Raw genomic sequence first — 17,851 nt, 5'->3', positions numbered from 1 at the left:
TTGACCTTTATTTGGTAGCTCTTGACTGCTAAAGAAAATAGTATACATCTCAGTTTCTTGGTGAGTTATATTTCCTTAGTTTGTTAGTCACATTGTGTTCAATACTATGATTTATTTTTAGGCACCTTGACTATTAGAGAGCTGAAATATATTAAAGAACAAAATTTTTATCTTATTTGTTGGCAAATTGACAAAACGGGCATTAGTTAAAAGAATTAAGGGTATGTAATCAATTTTTAAATAAGGAATATTAACTCCTGAAACATCAACATGCCTGGGAGTGGTTTTTGGAAATGCACATCCTCAGCTCGTTCACGTGCATTTATGGTTTTACCTCCATTTCATTAATGAAACAGACTAACAAAGTGGGTGAGAAAACATTATAACACCAAAAATTTGGGAGTACTTGCATGAGAATATATTCTTATTTAATTCTAAGAAATTATAATTACACAAACTAAATAATCCAGCTATCATTTTTTTCACATGTGATCTTTCCTCCTGATATTTGCCAGTGGTTTTTATTTCAAACACATATTTTGCAATAGTTTCTGATTGGCCACCTTGCTTCTCTTCCTCATACATACCACAGTTAGATCCATGTTTCCAAATATCATTTTAATTGGTTGTGTCTGCTCAAAACTAGCTGTGACTTCCTATTGTTTTCAGGACAAATACAAACATTTTAGGCTTGCATTTAAAACTGCCATAACCAGATGTCTTCTACTTCTAGATTTAGCTAGAAGAATAACCCAGCTTAATTTTATTAGAGGCTAAGGCATGAACTAATATAGTCCTAATTTATAGACCTTGACATGAGAAAAAGCATTGTCTATTTACCAATCATGCCAACTAAACTTAACTACCCTTACTCTTCCATCCTTTAATTATCATGGTTACTTTTCTGTCTGCAAGTTTTGCCTTAAAATTCTGCTTAGTAAATATGTCATAAGTGGTTAGGGAAAAAACTCATCCACTACTTTCTTATCCACCACTTTCATTGTGAAGCCATCCATTACCATACTATAAAAATCGAATTACTGCCTTTTTGAAAACATTGCTACAGCAATAATTCTGCACTTAGTTACATTTTGTATTGTTATCTATTTTGATGAAGGCAGACATCTTGTCTGCTTCACTCACTGCAATATCCACACTCCCAAACATAGAGTTTTTAACATCCAGTAGCAAAATCAAGTGGTTAAGAGCACAGGCTCAGGAGCAAAATGGCCAGAGTTGTATTCATGGACTTGGCCTCTTAATGTGCTTGTAAGGGTTGGCAATATACTTAAATTTTCTGGGTCTCTATCTCCTAATTAGCAAAATAGGTGCTAAAGATAACACCTATTTCGTGGAGTGAGTGTGAGCTTTAAATGACATATAAAGTACTTAAAACAGGCACACAAAAAGCACGATACATGTTAGCTATTATTATTCCACTACTAGGAGCTCAAGAAACACTAGTGGTGAATACATGATACATATCTTGTTTCCTACTGATATAAAGGCCAACTGTGAATGGCTTCAAGATTTCAAATTACTTTACCCGAGTATTTATAGTTTAGAGCAAGTACTAGGCTAAAATGCATGCAGATAAACACTTTCTGTTTAACTTTGCCAGTAAAAATGTGAGAAAAACAATTATTTTGATAATGGCCTCAGAAAAGTTACTGGTGATGTATTTGATGTCTAATAAAAATAATCTTTTCTACAGTTAGCCTATGAACTGCATGACATGCTTAGCTGTAAGATAGAAACATTTAAATACTGTATTTTGCAGCCATTTCCAATTCATCTAAAAACATTGAATTCTTGACCACTGTTTAGCTGTTCATTCTTGTTGTCTGACTTTCAGAAGTCTCTACATTGCCCTACAGCTGAGTTTTTTCAAGAGCTACAAGAGGGGAGATAAAGTTAATGGTCTAAAAAGTCTTTTCTGGATCAATATATATGTGAAGCCATGATTCCAAGTTAATAAAAGATACCTATATTGTATATTATTTCGATTGGTCATTGAGAAAAAAATTGTATGTTACCTCAGTTAAAAAAAATTATTGCACACATTGTTCACAGTATCTGCAAAACCTTATTTGGAATTAGAAATTGTTATTTTATAGATAAGAAAACTGACACTTAGGCAAATAAAATGACCTGTTCAAAGTCATGTTATCAATAAATAGAAAAACCAGAATTAAAACCCTGACTCTGAATGTGTCACTTTTCTCATTCTATGTGTACTTCTTCTCTGCAAGAAAATAGTTTAATTTTTAAATGCTAACTTAAAACAGTAAGACACATAAGTACATAATTTGGACAAAAATAATTTCATATTCAGCAAATATTTAGTTATAGCATATGACAAAATTTTACTTCACATTAGAGACATTCGTTACACAGAAGACAACATGGAAGCTAAATAAAATGTAAAAGTGATCTCCTGCTTTAGATAAAAGAAAAAACCTGTTTATTCAAATCATCAGAGAACTGCAAATCAAAACCACAATGAGATACCATCTCACACCAGTCAGAATGGTTACTATTAAAAAGTCAAAAAATAACACATGCTGATGATGCTGTGGAAAAAAGAGAATGCTTACACACTGCTGGTGAGAACATAAATTAGTTCAGACGTTGGGGAAAGCAGTTTGGAGATTTCTCAAAGAACTTAAAACAGAACTACCATTTGACCCAGCAATCCAATTACTGTGTATATACCCAAAAGAAAATAAATCGTTTTACCAAAAAACCCCGCAAGCATTTATATATTTATTGCAGCACTATTCATAATAGCAAAGACATGGAATCAACCTAGGTGCCCATTAACAGTGGATTGAATAAAGAAAATGTGATGCATATATACCATGGAATACTACACAGCCATAAAAAAGAAGGAAATCATGTTCTCACTTATAAGTGGAAGCTGAAAATTGGGTACACATGGATATAAAGATGGAAACAATAGACACTGTGGACTACTGGAGGAAAGAGAGAGGGAGGGAGTTAAGGGCTGAAAAACTATCTGTTGGGTAGTATGCTCACTTTCTGGGTGATGGCACAATTTGTACCCCAAACCTCACTGTCATACAATATACCCATGTCACAAACCTGTACATGTACCTCCAAATCTAAAATAAAGGTTGAAATTTTAAAAAAATTAAAAGGTTTTATTTAAAAATTACAAAATACATAATATTTGAACCCAAACTAAGTCTGAAATCTGACTTCCTGAGATTTTTTTTTATCATTTTAAAGGAAGGTGGAAACAAGAATAGGAATAAGATTTTGTTTGTTTGTTTTTTAATTAATGGTACGTTGATCAGGGATAAAAGTAATTGTGCATTCTATGATTGCATATTACCTTCCTTGTGAAAAGTTAAAATTAAATATTACTTGGGAAGAATAAAATGAATTAATCTTAACAACTAATAAAAGAGACTACCTTTCAAAGAGACTGTGCCATTAAAATAAAACAGCAAATGTATTTTTTTTCTACCTATAGAACAGGTTTTCAGATACAGATTGTAAAACTATGGCCAAGGCCAATAGTCTGGTGACATGGGCCAGGTTTGTTAGAAAACATGTAAGTACGGAAAGTAACTAAATCCATTCCCAGTGAGATAGGTATGCTTTGGAGTAAAAAGAAGTTTTGGGTAATAATTTTTAACGGTCTAGCCTATAACAGTGCCCAGCATAGTTCCTAGGAATTAGTAGATGCTCATTATCATTGTCATCTTTTAATTTCTCCTTGAGGATCACTGAAGTTTGAAAAGATTATAATAAACATTTCATTATTTTATTCAAGAAATGCTGATGACATATCTACGCATTGCACCAAAATTTGGGGATACACAACTTGAGAGGATTCAGAGCCTAGTGAAATGATGTCTCCACATTAGGGTAGATCAGAGCTACCTCCTTGGCTCTCTCCAGCTAACACACATTTCCCAGGGCCATGCCTTGTCTTTCTCCAACTAGAAGTAAATGCTACAATACATGTCTTGTTATGTCCCATCACATTGGGATGTTGTAATTTAAAAACAAACAGACTTTGAGTACTTAGTTATTGAAATGCTCACAATCTTTTAAATTCTCATTTCTTGCTGAATCTTTGCCTGAGGAAAGTCTGCAAGTATTATCAGCAGTTTATATGATGTATTTATATCAGAATACTTTGAATATATATAAAATGATTGACTCGTTAGGCTAAATGAAATCTTTAAAAGTTCACCTTCTGCAACTGTCCATCAACACTTGAATCCTGTCTGCAGCATGCAACCAATCAGACCTCCCGCTTGCTCCTGTGACAAGGGGTCTATTCTATCTTTGAACATCTCTATTAGAAGATCTTCTATATATGATAACATATGATAACTTTTCTTCCCAAAGTTACTACTGATAGTACTACTCCTTGTGCCAAACAGAAAAGTATACTCTCTCTCCTACAAGACAGCTTTTTCAATTTTGGGTTTCTTATGAATTATCTCATCTTCAGGTCAACTATTCCTAATAACAGCAACCATATACTGTACAATAATCCCCTTTATTCAGAGGGAAAATGTTCCAAGACTCTTAGTAGATGCCTGAAGCCACAGATGGTACTGAACTACAAATACACTACACGAGACAGTCAATCTGATAACCGAGAAGTTCTACTAAGTGACTCACTGGAAGGTAGTGTGCATAGCGTGGATATGCTGGACAAAGGGGTGATTCGTGTCTTGGTGGAATGAAGCTGGACAGTGTAAGCTTTCATCATGTTACTCAGAATGCTGTGCCGTTTACATCTGATGAATTGTTTATTTCTGGACATTTTCATTTAATATTTTTGAACCACAGTTGACCAAGGGTAACTGAAGCCACAAAAAGAAAGTACAAATCTGCAAATCAGAAGGGACAACTGTAACAGCAGTTATTTTATGTAAGGGCTTCAAAGGGAATTAAGAGCTTCAGTACAGATTTACTGATTGATAAACATAAATCTGATTATGTCACTGAACTCTTCGAAACTATCCAATGGCTTCTCATTTGGTCACTCAGAATAAAACCTATTTATTTACGGTGTTTAAAGTTTTAGATAATCTGGTCCTTGCCTCCCTCTCAAACTTCATGTTCACTCTTTTCCAGTCACATGGCTTCTCTTCTACTTGTTCAATGTAAGAAGCCAGTTCTGTGTCTTTGTAGTACTTTTGCAAATTCTTGGAATGTTCTTCCCTTGTGTTTTCCATGGCTGACCCTTTTTGACTTTCAGGATGACCCAAATATCATTCCCTTACACATGTCTTTCCTGCCTAAGAATTCTGGTTGCTATCCACTAATCCAGTTACTTCTAAAAAATTACTTTCTTTTTAGTCTTTGCTTTCATATTTCTTTTGTCACTTTTTAATACGTTTTATTTTCTTCAAAGCACATATCTTTACCACATCTTTTGTTTCCTTATTTCTTGTCTTCTTTATTTCCAAGAGCATGTATGTTCCATGGGAATGAGGACTGGTTCTCTCTTGCTTTAAACTGTATAGCCCAAGTCTAACCAAACAGTGCCTGAGATATTGGAGGTGTTCAATGAATGCTTATTGAAAACATCATGATGCATCAGCAAATGCTTGAAATTCTCCTCTACTTCTTTATAGCATGGTTACCATAGCAACAATTATATGCAGTACTGAGAGATTAACTAATTTGAAATATAACAAGATATTGTATCAAGAAGCATAGTAATGTTGTGTTTATATACCAGCAATTAGCTCTGAAATGTAACTTAAATTCATATTGATATGATACTGAAAATGTAAGAACTTGGAATATTTAATTCATTAATGCTACTAGCTATATGGAGATAACTTGGCAATTTGAGTGGCAATCTACACATATGGTTTACATATTATCATTAATAAATTACCCTCTGTAAATTAGTAACATGAACAAATAAATAATTTCTCTCCACCAAAATAAATGAAATAATTTTAGCAGAATGTATAAAACAAATGTGAAGACTGAGAGAAAACAATGTAAGCTTTGTGTTTTGGTCCATGCTTTCAAATATATAAGCTCATTATTTTGGCAGGGAGCTTTCAAGTCACATGTCTTATGAAAATAAAATATGACAATAAAAATATATTTGCCTGGTATTCTCAAATATACTCTTTCATTTATACTTTTAACAATTCTGGTAGGTAAAGTGGGAAGCTATTATTTCACCCATTTTAAAAATTAGAAAATGTACATATACAAAATTCAACCTGAAAGCAAACAATATAGCTGTTCTTAGACATTTATAAAATCTGGCATAGCACAAATTGGGATATTATTTTCAATTTTATTCCTCATTTCTTAACAAAGGAATTATAGCATGTGTAAAAATAATAATTTCAAAGAACTTCATTAAAGTCTAGAAAACCATGAAGATATGAATGAGTGAACATGAAAATATTCAGCTAATCCAATATTATTCATATTAAAAGAGAACATATGGAGCCTAAATAAGTACCTCTACGATAATAGATAAAAATACTCTTTTATTATGCAATAATAAGAAAATACATGAAAATTGGTTATTTCAAGATACCAACAGATCATATATTCTGAGACATAGTAAAGAATTTCAAAATTATTGAGCCTAGTCTAATGTCCTAATTTTAATATTAGAAAAATAGTTCTTTGTTATCCAGTGCCCTGGAATTCATCGGTAGCAAAGGTTTAGACCGTATTGGAATCTAAGTCTCCTGGCGCAATTTTCATCAACTATATTACAAAGATTTTTACCCAGCTTTTTACCAAGGGACAATATAGGCATTCCATTTTTAAAAATCCTGATGTATGAATCCATATAAGGAAATTAAAGTAAGCAGGGGATATACTACCAAAAGGGTAGCTGCTTCTCAGAATTTTTTCCTAATGGGTTCAAAGAATAAATGGTTAACATCACAGTTAAGCTTTTAATGGCTGTTGTTACTAGAATTCAGGTCTCATGGTCTGGGTACTGAAGTTTATCTTAGATTGTATAAATTTGTAGTTGTGTGTGTGCGTGTTGGCCTAGTAATATTTTAAAATTATTTAAACAATTGACATGATTTAAAACGTGGACATTTTTAACATACAAATTTGAATTTTCAAATCAAGATGTCTTACTCCGAAGTACAAGTTCTTTTGGCTTCCTCACTCTGCTGACTCAACAAACCTAATACAATTGTACACCATGCAGACACTACTGTTCCTCCCAACATCACCGACCCACTATGCCAGTTGCTAAGCACCTGCAAAAATCCCGGAAGACTCAATCAAATTATGATACCTTTATGAATATTTACCTTAAGTGTCTCAGGTCAGAGAAAGGATAGGCCTGTAATTGTGATCAGATTAACTCCTATCTGCAAAAGCTTAAGAAATATAAAGACTATTTTTAAAGAAATTATGTCTAAGTAACTTCAAAATCTAGAATGTAAATAGTTGGCTCATTACTAATTTCACATGTAGGCAATCTGAAGCAAAACATGACAAAGTTTCTTTCCCAAAACCACATATGGAGGCAGTTATAGTTGGGGAAAAAACTCTTGTGACTATCTACTACCAGTCTCTGCTTTCCCTCATGGGTCATGGTTTCCCTAAGACAATAATTTGCTCCCTAAAACTAATAGGTTTCAAGTATTTTCCCAGGTCTAACAGATGTGGCCTTATTTCTTAGATTTCGTTCAAGATACATTGGTCCATGTTTAATATTAATCTCATTGTAACCATTACATTGGAAAATTGGGAAAATATGCATTTCTCCCTTCAAAGCAAATATTGACAGAGTGATACAATAAGTTATAAATAATATTTCCTTACATTTAAAGACATCTTTATAGTGTACAACAGGGCTTTACATATAATTGCACAGCAGTAAATAACTTAGAGAAAATGTCTGTTTCCAAATACAATTTTACAGAAAATGCTGACATTGCTCTCTCAAGTTATGAAGTGACTGGAACTCTTTATAAGTACATTTATTTTTCTAACAAACAGCAGCATGCATTTTCTATTGGATGTGTGTGTTTATTGCTCTGTGTGCATTTGCATTGGGCAAGTAGGTATTTATGTACTGCCGACTTTGTGTTCAGTTTCAAAACCTCCAGAAACTAACTTTATCAATATTTTTTCTCAATATTCCTCTAACACCAACTGTAACCCCGGGAGGTTCATAAATGTTTTTCCTGATGTATATATCCTTTAACATTATTCTCCTATTAAACAATCAAAGGTATTTATATTTTGCTTTTAATTGCATTTAGCCTTCTTTAAGAAGTCTAGAATAAATTTTCAATAAGTGGAGTTTATTTTGGTATGAAACAGCTACTTTGTAACATGGTATAATATATTATATATGATCAACACAGGAGGTTGATCATATGTAATGATCAGTGTCAATGTAGAAGGTATCATTGGCTGTAATTAAAACCAAGAAAAAAAGAAACAGATGAAAAAACATTACTGATGAGGAAATTCAAACAGAAATTTGGTGATTTTCGTTTTGAAATCTGCTAGTCTTTGACTTAAATAAATGCAGTCATTGTTGCCAAGTTTGATTAATGAGAGTTGTACAATCGTGTGCCGACAGTCCCCACCATAGAGATACCTTATTTTTTCTGATATGAAACACTGCTGAAAAATGCAACCCAATCAGATTTGGCCCCTGGACAACGTGTGCTATCATCACTGTACCGTGAATTGAGATTGATTGGTAACCAGCTGTGACAAAGTGGAAAAGAAGCTCTGTGTTTTTGTGGGGTTTTTTTCTCAAGGAAGAAAAAAGAAAACGAAAACTGAATTGTGTCAAAATCATTACCATCTGTTCAGCTGAATAATAAACAAAACAAAGTACATTTATTTTAATACTTAAAACCCACAGTCTGCATGCAACATTCTGTTTGTGTGTGATCTTATATTTGATGAATAATCTTAAAAGCACTTCAAAAGAGAAATATTAAGTATGTTTTAAGACAAAAAGTACTACACTCTAAAATCATTTCCAAATTTAAATAAAAGAATCTATGTTATTTTTTCCTCATAAACATACCTGCTTTCCTACCTAGTGGAAAGATTTCCTATATGGCTAAATTTATTTTTAAAATACCAAACAGGAATTGAAAACTGGCAAAATTTTATAACCACATTTCATTCATTACTCATACTTTGCAATTCCTGATGCACATTAAGCCTCAAGGGTAGGAACTTCTCATGATTTCCTAGCTTTTAAGAATATAATTCAGACAATTTAGGGACTCCCAAGCCTTCCACAATGAACACAGAATTTAGGAGGAGGAAAAAATTAAGAAATATAAATTAAAATTTTTATTACCAACTGGAATTTTATCATGCTCAGTTCAAGCCTGTGTATCTCATCACCTTGTTTGAATTATGTAAGGACTCTATAAAACTTCCTGACTGGCCATTCTCATCTCAAAAGCACCTTTGTTTTTCATGGAAGGAAATGTATTTTCTCAACATGTTTAGTTTTTGAAATCACCTACTACTTCTTATTATAAGATTTCTGGCTCCAATTCTAGAACAAGTGTTTTGAATTAGCACTTAAAATTTTATTATGCATCTGCTGTATTAATCGTTAAGTTGGCCAATAGTAAAAACTATGAATTGAACCAGGAAACATTTAATGTCTATATGAGTAAATGTTTCTTTCCCTTTAAGGAGACTTGAAAAGTTTGTTTTCAATTTTTGAAACACTTCCACTCAATTCAAATAGCCGAAGGTCAACCTATACCTTTCAGACTCTTTCAGAAAGTAAAGGTCTATAATTATAGGCATTCCATAGTTCCATAATTCAAGAAAATTTCACTATGGAACTTTCTATGAAAATGTCACATAGTGTAATGTCTTACTTTCAACAGAAGAATTTTTAGGATAAAATCACTTATTCATCTTATGGAACCCTGTACTGATTTTTTATACATACAAACTAACTAATCAGTTCCACTGTACCATGTTATGGACATGGAGATACATCCATCTAGAACTTAGTGACAGTGTTATTCAATTACATTAAAACATGCATTTTAGTAACTCACAAATTTATTCAAGGCATGCTTCTATGAAATATAAACTTTCCTGCAGAAAGTTAAATCTTTTACCTCTTTCAATTTTGAGAGCTGAAAATAGGAAAAGTTGCTCAATTTTTCTAAAATGATCTCTCCATTCACAATTTTTCAAGTAATATCTTTGCACAGACAACACTTGAAACTCCTATTAAGAATCACATAAGCACTTCTCGGCAATCTAATTCCATATGATGCTTTCTTAATCTTCAATATTTAAGGTGTATTCTAAAGGCAAGCTCTTACTTAAATCACCTTTGAGGTCTAAGACCCCAAAACGAACACAATAAGCCATTATTTTGTTGGTACAGACTGAGTCTATGTTTTTAATCTTTCGACAACCACAGGTCACAATTTTCTTTTTATCTATAATTATAATGCAGGCTAATGTTTACAGTTTGGGTGAGGTGAATATTTGCCAGTTCTCTTAGGGGTGAGGTTGCAAGCAACCTCTGGGCAGGGCACCTTAGAGAAGTATGAGAGACGGATACCGTTTTAAGAAAATAAAAATTTTCACAGCATTCATTGTAAAATGAAAGAAATAAAAAATCCTGGGAGGTTACACTTGCAGGGAAATAGTAAGAAGCAAGGTTATCATTCAAGTGTACTTGCTGTTCTGTTCTGAAAGCCTCTACAGAAAACCAAAATGAAACTTGAAATATGATGGCATCCTTATCTTGTCTTAATTAACCAAACCAAACAATATTTTAGCCTCTCTTGACTTCCCATATTCTACCATTGCTTACCTTCATCCTCCAGTGACCACTCGCTCTCTCTTCTGCCTGACCGAAAAACGCAAACCCCTATGCTAATCTTCCTTTAGCACAGCTGAGAGACCAAGGCATTTTCCAACTAAAAAACTAAGCGAAGACATACAAACAAAAAAGATGTTCACCGCAATAGGACAATAGTTGATTTAATGAAGTGCAGATTTCAGCTCATAAGGTAACTAGGCCAAAAAGACTAGGACTTGAACCGATGCCAAGGAATTTGGGTACTGACCACCTTGGAGCTAGAGCCTCTCTCTGGAGTGTGGGCAATGAAACCAAACTTCAGCTGGGCTCTTTCAGACATCAAAGCATCCTGCTCACCCTAAACCAGAACTCCTTCCAAGTTTTAACCAGTGTAGCCTGTGGCTGTCTTCTGAGTGCCTGTCTCTCCCATCTTACATTCCCATGGTAGACATGGGAGGCTCCGGGGATTCATTTTCTTGGCAAATTTGTGGCCAGCTGTAAAGTTCCCAGCTTGTTGTTTTTGTTCATCGCCCAAGTTTCCATCTTCCCCTGTCATCTCATTCTCTTGTATTTCATTTCCTCTGAAATGAGTTTCATCTCCTCTAAAATAACCCCTTACAAAATTTTTGTGGTCATCTCCATGAGGATTTTTCACTGTGCTTTCTAAACTACCTGTTCCCTGATTTGTGAAGGGTCTTTCTTATCTGTGTTTCTCAGATATTTCTTCTTCATGCCTTAATGCAAATCTGGGTCTTTACTGAGGGTTTGCCCTCTGGAGTAAAGGCGGAGGAAGAAGGAAAATGAAGACCACACCTCCAACCATTCCAAGCAATTACTCCGTGTCTGACATAGAGTAATTACTCAATAAATATTACTTGAATGAGATATTTATTTTCTGCCATGCATATAAAATACAGCAAACCAAAACAAAATTCAGCTTCATTGAGTATCATGTCATCCAGTTTTCAAATGAAATATTTAGAATTTCTTCTTCCTTAAAATGATAATTAATAGGCCCTATCTCACAGGGCTGTTATAAGAACTTAATGACTCAATACCTTTTGAGATTTGCACAAGGCACATAGTAAATCCTCAATAAATGTCACCTAACATTTTCCATAGCTGACCTCACTTCATTCTTATAACTTCCTCCAGTGATATTATTGTCTCCATCTCTCTTTGGCCACTGACCTCTCTGGCTTTTGAAATGGCTCTGCCTTTGAAATCTGAGGTTCAAATGTCGGATCCTGCCATAATCTTGGTTGTGTCTTCCTCACTTACTCAGTTCACAGACTGAACCTCTTCCTCCATGTCTATCAACCCTTTGTATCTTCTTTATTTTCTCTACCCTGCTTAGATGTCGTGGTCCATAAGTTGCTTGTCTATATCTTCAGTTATCTTGTTCCATAGCTTTAATGTTCCATTTGCCTGGCAAAACCCCAATTTTATATTAATATAACAGTTTACTGTCTTCTTTAAACATATAGAGTAGATTAATAAAAACTCCAATTCACTCTTGACTGGCTCTCTGGAGGGCTCAGGGAATAATTCAAACTTCTGAACTCAGTCTATATGTGACATCCTCATTGGTCTCTGGCCACTTCACCAGTCCCCTCCTATACTCGAGCACTCAACTATACCCCAGAATTCTCGGGCTGTCTCTTGCATCCCTGCATATGCTGAGCCTTCACATCTGGCCCACTCCCCATACCTCCCACCTCTCTCTCCCTTTAGCCCAACTACTTCTGCTTATGCTGACACGGGATTAATTTAATATCTACTTATACCTCTAGATTTCAATCTCCATAAAAGCATGACCCTGTCACTTTTATTAACAGCTGTATCCTCAGAACTTAGTACAGTTACTTGAACCTAGTAGGCAGCCGTGACAAATTTGTTGATGAGGGAATAAACGAAGGCTGTACACGTGCAGGAAGGGGAAGGTTATAGTCTCTCATCGGCATCAAATATTGCTCATGACAAAATGCCAAGTGTGCACAATGGAGACACTGGGGACATCACACAGTATATTTTGAGCAGAAGTATCACTTTATTTTCTGTTTACTGAACTTTGAACTCTGAGTTTGTTCAAGTTATATCTTCTATTCATTATTTTCCACTTCAAATATTCTCTCTATGTCCAATCCCTCCCAATTCTGAATATTAACACAATTAACACAGTTTTTCACAGGACCCAGGAGCCACCCCTAACCTCTAGTTCGAGGTAGATATAAGTTAAATAGAATATCCTTGCTCACACCTGTCTTTGTTCTATTGTTTAACCTGAAAACCTTATGAAGGAAACCATACCCTAATGTATGCGGGATTGTTAAGCTGGGGAAGACAAGATGCAGGGGAACTTGCTGCTTTTCCTTTGTGTTTGCTGAAGTCAGGACAGAAATTTACAAATACAAAAGGCCTTTCTACCCTCCTTCCTACCTTCCCACCTGAAGACAGGCTGTAATTTCTCCCTTGCAACCTTCATCAGCTCAGAGATGGCACCGGAGGAGCAAACGACTCTTTCCTATTCTCCTGTCTTTGAAGCCTACAACTACTTTGTCTTGTCACTTTTCTAAAATTGATGTTCTTTGTTGAAGATAATATGTAAACCAGACTTGTAAACCACTGCTTTGAGTTACCCCTCTCTTATTTTGACATACACTACCCTCATTAATAAACGTGTTTGCTCTTCCTCTTGTTAATCTGTGTTTTGTTGAAGCAGTCTATCCCAACTACAAACTTATGAGAGTTGAGAAGAAAATACATTTTCTCCCCTCACACATGCACCCCTGTTGCCTAGATGAAGAAACCGAAGTTTGATCTTCAGCGGTAAAAAAAGAGCAAGGTCTAAATGTTGTTTTTTAAAAAAATTTTTAAGATAAAAATTAAGTTTAAGTTAAAAAGCATATGATAAAAATTATAAACAGATTCCATTATTGATAAACCCTTCATTTATATCAAATATTAACATCAAAGAACTTGCCACAACTTTAGAATTTACTTAGAATATTTTAAATCACTGACATGGTGGTCATTATTGTTTGTCATTACACTATGAATAGCTGCAGATAGTGCACTGACCTATCACTAACAATGACATTATTGTTCCCAAAAATGCAGAGAACTTTAATATCAACTATAGTCATTCTAGTTTTCACTAAATTGAGAACTCCTAAACATTTAGAGATTTAAATATATTTATATATTTAATATGTATATATTTATCTTATACTATCACATATATATAGAAATCTCTAAACCTTTAATATATACATTTATATATAATGCTTTCACTATATAGCTTATAACATTTTATAATATATGTTTTATATAAATTTTTGTAATATATAAAACGTTCAAGATTTTACTATATATTTTAAATATATATATACTATATAAATACATATTTAAAGATTAGAGATTCAAATATAAAGATATCTTTGCAACATTTTGAGAAAGACATACAGAGGTGGCTGGAACTTTCAATTTAGTGAAAATCAGAACAATTATTGAAGCTCCCTGCAGTTCTGAGAACAAGATACATATGTGCTTTGTGAAATCATGTACTTCTTCTTTCTACATTCATATAAGATCAAATCCAAAGCATTATAGAGATTAGATTATAGAGAAAGGGTTTCTTTGGTTTATCATGATCAGAAAGGAGTATTTCATTATTTTCATTATTGTCCTTAATATGCAACACTCTTTTGACAATTTTTCCAGTAACTTTTCATAGATTATTTAAATAAAATCTGGTGCAACTTCCTGAATTTATTACTTTTAAATACTTTAAAAATATTGCAGGTATTATTTTCAATAAGTTCTTGAATAAGTAGAACTTGGAAATTTACTGTTAAAAATACAAATATATTACAACTAAGAAGAACAACTAAGAAGAACATTTGTTCCTACTGGAACAAATAAAGTTGTGGAAGCAAGTTAAGTTATCCTTTCATTTAGAAATAATTGTTTTACTGGATTAAATACTTTCAAAACTGGTTTTACAATAGGACTAAAAATTGCATTATTAGATTTGGAAAAGTAGATATAGCTCATAGTTGTGCGTTTGGGTAGAAATTAACCTCAACTTTAAGTCCTTTCAGGACAGGACTTTAGGGATCACATCCACAAGAATCCACAGAGCTCACAGCTCAGACTGGAAGTTTTTAGATAGGCAGAGCCCATTCTTGCAGTCTTCTGTGTGCAAGAAGAAATGCTGTGAAAAGAGACAGCCAATTCACGGTAAAATTGGTAAAATGCATTTCCGAATGTGCCATCTATTTGGCGGCCTTGCTGTCTTTGTTGGAAAAATGCTAAGAAGTCTCCTTCATCAGTGTTCAAACTGAGAACTAGCTGGGGAAGTGACTACATTATCAGAGGGATGTTCAGTCCGGGATGCTGTGGAAGATTCAAAAGGCTCTCTTCTTTTTTCTTTTGCCAAGAGAAACTTCCTCTTGAAATGTGTTTATGGAATAATTCATGAATTCCATACAACCTCATAGGAACACTTCTGATCATTAAATGTTTCACATAACTTGTGGGTTTGTAGGTCTATTTGAAAATGAGGTTCAGACACTTCTCTAATTAGGATATTCTTTACTAGTTTCGCCAATTCAGCAACTGTCTGATATGCAAGGAATATAAAGAAAAATTATCTGCCTTATATATTCTAGAAAAGGTGCAAAAATATACATTCATCTCAAATCATTAGAAAACCAACAGGTCCTCTTCTCGTGTTAAATGATGACATGCCTATATCAAACCAAATTATGATATTATTCATTTATCTCATTTTGTATAACCATCATATCTCAGGCAACAAAAAAAGATTATTATCTTCGAAGTGTATTTCAGTGAATTATATTCTATTATTTTTGCCCTAACATTAAAAACAAAAATAAAAATTACATAAAATAACTAATTGAGCAATGCCCAGATTGATTTTTTCCATGAAATCAGCATTTCTTAACCTCTACACTATCGCCATTTTGGGTCAGATTATTTATTCTTTACTGTGGGAGTTGTCCTGTGCATAGCAAGACGTTTAGCCGCATTCTTGGTGTCTACCAACTAGATGCCAGTAGCACCCAATCTCCCAAATGTGGCAATCAAAAATGTCTCCAGACATTGCCAAATGTATATCAGGAAATGGGGGAAGCAAATTTGCCCCTCGTGAGAATTACTGCACTAAAGGACTAACTCGTGAGCACCATGTGACAGTCATAGGACTGGATATTTAGGATTGTTAGGATTAAACATAAATAAGGCAAAGGGAGTTGGGGAGATAAAGAAATAATTATAATAATGATGATCTGAGCACTATTTTCTCTTAGAAAGTTGTTCCAAGTGTGCACAATGGAGACACTGGGGACACCATGCAGTATATTTTGAGCAGAAGAATCACTTTATTTTCTGTTTACTGAACTTTGGACTCTGTATGAGTTTGTTCAATTTAAAAAGTTATATAGAAATATACAAAACAAAATGTCACCAGCCATTGACTAACACATGGAATGAAGGGCGTCCTGGGTCCAACATAAGCCATGAGCACAAGCTTTTAATATTAGAGAGACCTGAGGTTTGAATCCAGTTTTGTTACCATGTTTCCTGTGACCTTGAGCATGTTTTTCACTGTCTCTAACCTTCAGATTTCTCCTCTGTTTAAAGAAGGGACTCATACTTCAAGGCTGTTGGAAGCATTAATTAAAAATATTGTGTAGCCACTAAGCAGAAAGCCAGTGAGCCCTTAAAATAAAATTAGTTTATGCTATTATTTTAAAATATGTTTTACTAGAAATAAATTACTGTATATAGTAGTCAAGAAAGTAGGCTTCGGATTTGGATTTGGCTTCAAATCTCTCTCATTTAAATTTGCCCCTCAGATTCTTCATTTATCAAATAACAATGATAAGAGTTCCTGTTTCATAAGAAAATTGAGAAGATTAAATGAGTTATTTCTAAGGAAAGCACTTGTAAATATTAGCTACTACTCCCATATTTAATATATTTTAAGATGCACATTTTTATATTTTAACACCTCCAGAATTACGAATCATCTTATCATAGATGGCATATCATAGTTGATTTGGTCATTTTTCCTCTCCTTAACTCAGAGAAAAAGTACTATTAAATCTCACAATCAATTCTACCTTGGATTCAGTGACAGAAAATACTATTACATGATTAAAAATGATGAGACTGAATAATACCTTTTGACTTCTCTATTTATTGAACACACCACCTTTTGACCAGGCACTCAAGTTACAAATCTCAGCATTACTTTTTAATCTCTCTTTTTCCAGTAACTCTGACATACAATTATTTGCCAATTGAAAAAAAAAAAAGGTTTTCTTGTATGACCACTTGTATTAATGTCCATATTTGTGTAACTCACACAATACACTCAATGTATTCCCTAAACTATATTTCAGCTTCCTACCAGGTGTGCCTACTTCCAAACTTTCTCTGTTCCAAGCTACTCTACATAAAAGAATCAGTTTTCTAAAGGTGGACACAAAGATGCATTTCTATTCAATGTGCTTCAATTAATCCCCATTTTATGGTGTATTCCATATAAACACTTAACTTGAAATTAAAGGGTTTCATAATAGAACCACAACTAACCTTTGTGGTCTTAAGTGCCACTCCTCCATGTTCCAAGCAAACCGAATCACTAATTGTTGGCCCACGCTTTCCAAAGCTTTTTCATCCTGCTTCCTTCTTTTGAAATAGCCATTGCTATTCCACTTATGAAAATTCAATTTTCCCTTTCAGACCTATCTCTAGTTTCATATAGGAATAGACTATCTTTTATTTTCTGAAGCCATAAAGAGCCTCAAATATCATAGTTTTTATATAGTTCACCTTATTTAATAATGTTATGCATATCTCACACTCCCTACTAAAATCCTTGAGAACAATCTCATCTTTTTTTATTCCTTGAAATATCAACACAGAATATTTAATGAATGGGATTATTTTTGAAATAATTCTTGATATATAATATTTGATTAGTCTGGCGATTTGGGGTTTACG

The 17,851-nt window shown here is 33.8% G+C and overlaps 1 protein-coding gene across 33 annotated transcripts in view; it reads right to left on the bottom strand.

Moving 5' to 3' along the window:
• The window catches only part of ROBO2 (roundabout guidance receptor 2), a 1,748,072-nt gene that overhangs the window by 129,530 nt on the left and 1,600,691 nt on the right, over positions 1–17,851 (bottom strand). The gene's annotated exons all lie outside the window — the stretch shown is intronic.

Source organism: Pan troglodytes, chromosome 2 (genome assembly GCF_028858775.2).
Source record: "Pan troglodytes isolate AG18354 chromosome 2, NHGRI_mPanTro3-v2.0_pri, whole genome shotgun sequence".
In the NCBI taxonomy this organism is placed as follows: Eukaryota; Metazoa; Chordata; class Mammalia; order Primates; family Hominidae; genus Pan; species Pan troglodytes.
This window is presented reverse-complemented; position numbering and strand designations above follow the sequence as displayed.